Genomic DNA, 5,915 nt, shown 5'->3' on the forward strand with positions numbered 1-5,915 from the left:
AAAATAGAACGGTTTCGGTGCAATATTTTGAAAGCGTATGATAGTATTAGTGAAGGCGTCAATCAAAACAAATTGTCATTCTTCAAACAGATAGAACAGCGAACAGCTGTTTCTGTTATTCTTAATTTGCTGTAAGGGATTCGGAATCATTAGATTCGTTCGTGTTTTGTATAGTTTGTTAATGGTGTTTAAAGCACTGGCTGAATATAAAATGTTTAAATAAATGTTTGGTATATGTACATTAATTTATTTTTCCTGAGAATTGATACCATGATACATGTTTCGTAATTGAATAATATATGTTAAAAATTCAGAATTTTCATGTTTCAATACTGTAAGAACTTGTTTAATTTCATCCAATCTTTCGGGCTAATAATTTCGCCAAAACTCATACTTCCGCAATATTTCTAGCTCACGATGCAAAAATTGATTTTTTTTTTTTGTAATAAGGCGAAGAGAGCAACGGAAATCAATCATTGTTTTTAATATAGTACTTACTGGTATACATGCAATCCAAACATCTGAGAGAATTCCTTTTTTAAATATAAGCCGTAAAAGCTACTAATGATGAAACATACTCAGTATCCTTTATTATTCTTATAAGCCTGTATTTATTGTAGCATTAATAAATGCTTAGAATATTTCTTCTTTTACTGAATAAAAAAACAATTCCGGAACAAATCAATTTTATCCACGCAGTCGAAAATGAGCGCAAATGAAGATCTTGCTTGTTCGTTACCGAAAACAACAAAATCTGCCAAAAGGACCAAAACAAGAACGCCACTGACAGTTAAGAACCATATATGTATTGGTAAAAAGAGTGCATTACCTGCTACACCCAGCTCGATCAGGGTGTAGGATTTTCTGCACCGGTGGCAATCGGGTGTAGAAACGGTGTGCTACCTGCGGAATAAAAGAACGATTTGGGTGCAACTTTTGCTACACCGGTGGGAAAACGGTGCAGGCGGTGCAAATAAAGAAAAACGACATTACACAAGTCGATTTCCTCAGAATGAAAACGTATCGATGTTTGTTTGACGTCATTGAGCTTTCGGTCAACGGCAGGCCAACAAGGAAGTAGTTGTTTTGCAGCAATTCTGTTTATATTTGGATTCTCACAGCAAACAAAAGCAATGTTGTGACAGTTCTCACAGCAAACAAAGAAATTTTTGTCAACATTGTACTACTACGCAAGCAACTGGATTGGTCTATGCGACGGTACTCAGACGTTAAAGTCAGTTTGACATTTTCTGGTGACATTTGAGTGCTTTTTAGTTGGAATATTTTCCAACTAGCGAACATCCAACAATCGAGTCATTCCATGTAGTGGACCTCCAACGAGCGAATCCCCACTGTATTTCATAACGCCAAAAGTTGTCATTCTTGACACCCACCCACCCCCTCGTAACGCTATGAATATTCTACAAATTCTGTATGAGCCGTAACATCAAGAGGACACCAACTCACCCCCTTCAGCGTTATGAAATTTGTGAATGAACTCTTGCCAGATATTCGTGCCGACAGTACCAAAATAATTATAATTAATAAACTTCTATAGAATTAAAAATATTTATCATGGTTGCATTCGTCGTCACAGCTAATGTGAAGTGACTTCTACAAAACTGCTTATTTTTACTTTTTGAATATTTTTCACCCAACTTTTCTTGCTTACTGATCTTGTTTTGTTTAGTTCTTTCAGTCAAGCTACAAAAAAAAAAAACAACAGTTGTTTTACGTGAAAATAGGAATTGTAAGGTATAAAACCAATAAAAACAATACGTATACCCCCGTTAATTTGAACGGTACCTCATGAAAACCATCGGGGTTCATTTTTAATTTGAACTTCTAGTCACCCTAAAAACGTGTTTCTGGTAACCTCTTCCACTGTTTTGTTTTGATTCTGCGTTCCGTTCCGCGGCGTTCCATTTCACTTTACTCCGTTCCATGAGCTAAATGACGTTTGAACATGGGAGGGAGAAACCAATACAAAATTTCTGTACGTCATAGTGAGCCGAGATTCCGCTGTCACGAACTGTCACTGTGAGCCCACCCGCATAGCAAAATACAGTTTGCCTTACTTTGAGAACAATAAACATCTTATAACGGTTACTGTTAATGTATCAGAAATAGTTGCTTTTATGTATAACCATATGGACTTCAAAGCTGTTCACCATTTCAAACAGTAAGATCAACCCATACCTATCAGTAACAATATATGATACTGCTCTGATATTGTTAAATTATATGGAAATGGATTCAAGCAAGATATGGTGGAAATATACCGCCACCATTCGGCAAATTGTTTTTGTTTAAATTTGTGCAACACACTCACACATTTGCATTTGACAATATTGAACTACATTTTAACAGTTCAACAAATAGTTACATTTTGTTGGTATTTGTAGGCGAGGCGACACTTAATCTAGCGTTGAGTGTAGAAAAAAATCGCCGTCAGATTGCCGTCGAAGGAAAACTGTCAAGCTGTATTGTTTACTTCTTATTCCACTGTTAAAACTGTTCAAAGCTTAATTTATAAAAGTCGAGTTAGAGTGAAATTAAGTTTACAGAACAGCAATGCTCATAAAAAAGGACAACTTCGATGGACCCAGTAAGTACAAAGATATTTCGCCAATCTGTTGGATGTTTGGTTCAAACCCAATCCCCGTAGGAACTGCGCACCAAAATCGATACCGCTTGCCGGATGGAGGAGGAATTCATCAATCTGTGCAACGAAAAAGTAGTCAAGAAGCGGCATGAGATGACCGGCTCTACATGGACAACGGTTTGCTGATGTCATCAGCAACATCCAGAAGAACTTCCAGCAACTGCCCCGCTTTGAACACATTATGAACCCCCTGGTCACTCAGCCGATCATTGGCGACGCTGTGTCCTCGCAGCTGACGTTCATCATCAAGGTTTCGGGAACGGTCATCTACCAGGACAATAGGGTCCTAAAGCCCTGTCTCAATTTTAGTACCAAACGCTTAAGTTTAGGGCAGAAACACATGTTTACTCAATTTTTAATTGATTTTCATTGGTTTAAGTACAAAAAACATTTTTTTATGATTTTGTCACACCTTTTGGTTTAAACTCAAATGTTGGGTATATTTTGTTTTCCGTGTCCCTTCCGAAATGTCAGATAGGAACAACCCCAGTGTTCAAACTATATGCCCTGTGGCATTTTTGTCGAAAAAGTGAATGTCAAACAAGATCACAAGTGTCAAGGTTCATATTCGAAACCATTTTTAAAATTGAAGTTTAAAAATGTTATAGCCGTTATTTGAGCTGGAAAACTTGCTAAAGTAGTTGCAATAACATGCTCTTTCGTATTATTAAATAAAAACAAGAATTCATTAAACATTTTAGGACCCAATTCTACCAAACCCTTCCAGAAGACATTCACGGTTACAGCCCAGGGCGACAAGTGGAAGATTGCGAGTGATTGCAGCGCTGCTTCCGGTTGTTGGATGCTATCTTTTTAGGGAATCGATCAATACATGGATGCATTGGAAAGCGATATTCCGCGAGTTTCAGAAAGAATGAAAGAATATCCTTGAGGTGATATTTAACTTTAATTGAATCATCACAGGGCTGGTAGCGGGTCTGGTTTTCTATTTTAATTCGAGTCTTTCAAATGTGCAAAATTAAGAGTTTGATTACGTGACTATTCATCTGATTCTTCAAGAATTTCTTCTCAAATTCCTCGAGAAGAAGCCTCAGGAATTTTCCTAGTGCTTGCATTATATTACATAACAGAATAGGATAGGGTAAAAATACAATAAAGCACCGTAATCCAATAATTATGCATACGTTATTTATTTCCCTTATAAACATATGGTTCAAATGTATCAACACTGTTTGGCGTACATTGATTTTGCCGAAAAATTGACAGTATATCTACCTTTTGGAAAACTGTTGATGAGAAATTTTGTTCGAGAAAATCGACGTTTTCAAATGGTTACATAACTTAACCGCCTATTCCCCACATTGTGATTTTCCTATTTACCGTTTGTCGAATTGTTAAAAACGTTTCAGGTAAGGTGGATATATTGTTATTTTTCATTGTAACCAAAATCATTCAGATATTGTTGCAAATGGTTGTGAACCTTTCGGGAAACTGTACTGATATAGTTTTTGTTTATGCGGGCAGATCTCAAACATTGGACTAACATGGAAAAAGCGCGTAACTGATTAAAACACATTTTCGCATTTCATCAAAAGTGACAAAAATTGAATGAAAATCAATTCATGCACATAATGCAAGTAATGTCACGTGAGAACCTTTCAACTGATTGAATATAAAGCATTGAAAAAAGCATCGTTTTACATTTTCCAATGAAAATAAATATTTATTGCATAGAAAACTGTGGCCCTTTTTCCATGTTTGTCAGGAAAGATCGAAAGTACACAACAAAAGAAAACTAGCGGTTTTTCTCAAGCCTGCCTTGATTGTTTTTGGCAAGCTGGAGTTATCTTGCAGTTCAAACAAACGTTGTTTTTTATTTCGTGTGTAGTATCGGTGCCTCCCTCCCAGGTTTGAACCATTTTTAATCTGAACGATGTTCAAATTAGCGGGGTACAAATTAAAAAGTGTTCAGATTAAATGTGGTCAAACCAAACCGGTACAGGGTTCTGTTACAATGTATTATATTGTTTTTGAATTGTATATTCAAACAAAAATAATGTTGCTTTGACATTCAGTTACAATACGCTGTATTGTATCAAATACGTTATATTGGGTCCTAAAATTGTTAATGAAACCTTGTTTTTATTCAATAACATGGAAGAGCATCTTACTGCAACTACATTAGCATTTTTTCCCGCTCAAATAACGGCTATATCATGTTTAAACTTTAATTTAAAAATTGGGTCCATAAATGAACCTTGACACTTAAGATCATGTTTGACGTTCGCTTAGTCGACAAAAACACCACAGGGGTTTTAGTTTTAACACTGGGGTTGTTCCTATCTGACAAAATCTAAAAAAAATGTTTTTTGGGTTCAAACCAACAGAAAACATAAGAAAATTGAGTAAACATGTGTTATTGGCCTAAACTTAAGCGTTTGGCACTAAAATTGGGACATGGCTTTAGGACCCTATTGTACATTAATGGTTTATTCCGTTCACTGAACACGGAGAAATATTTTTACCTAATTTTTGAGTTTACTTTACCCAAAATTAAGTATATCGATTATAGTTTCAACCCAAAATCTCTCGGTTTTCTCTTTCTCCCACACGAATGTTGTCAAAAATAGAGAGAGCTGCATCTACCCAATGGGGGTACTTTGGCCCAATAAGCCAAATTTGGGTAAATGCTATTTTTCTTATGTTTGGGTCGAAAGAACTCAATTTTGCGTTAAATCAACCCAAAATTGAGTATATTTTTCTAATGGAATTAAAGCCAAACTACCTAGTGGGGACCTTGGAAATTTAGCCAAAATTGAGTTATTGGGCTCAACTACGGAATTGCGTTGAAACAACCCAAAATTGAGTTGAATTCCGTCTCCGTGAATGGTACGTTTTTATACGGGATTTTATGAGACGTTTCGAATCATATGGTTTCCGTTTGTTTACCAGCTTTGACAGTTTCTGGCGGGCCGATTTATTTACTTTTCTATCCGGGATGACTTTGCTGTGTATGTATTTGAAAGACATTGCAAAAAAAATCATTGGAAAATCATCCGACATCCCCGTCAACTTTGTGCCCAACGAATGTTTTTTCAGTGACGGAGCTACGTTCGCACGCAGCCAAATTCTCGCAAAGAACAAACTGCAGTCTCGACCTCCATTTCCGAACCCCGTTCCCGTCGCGATGCTTTTTTCGGTGTTCTGCCCTGTTTACCCCACACGCACAGTGCGCGAATCAGCCGGTAAACTGTCACTTTTCGATCCCGTTTCGGCTGACAGAACAGAG

This window comes from Aedes aegypti, chromosome 2 (assembly GCF_002204515.2).
Source record: "Aedes aegypti strain LVP_AGWG chromosome 2, AaegL5.0 Primary Assembly, whole genome shotgun sequence".
NCBI lineage: Eukaryota > Metazoa > Arthropoda > Insecta > Diptera > Culicidae > Aedes > Aedes aegypti.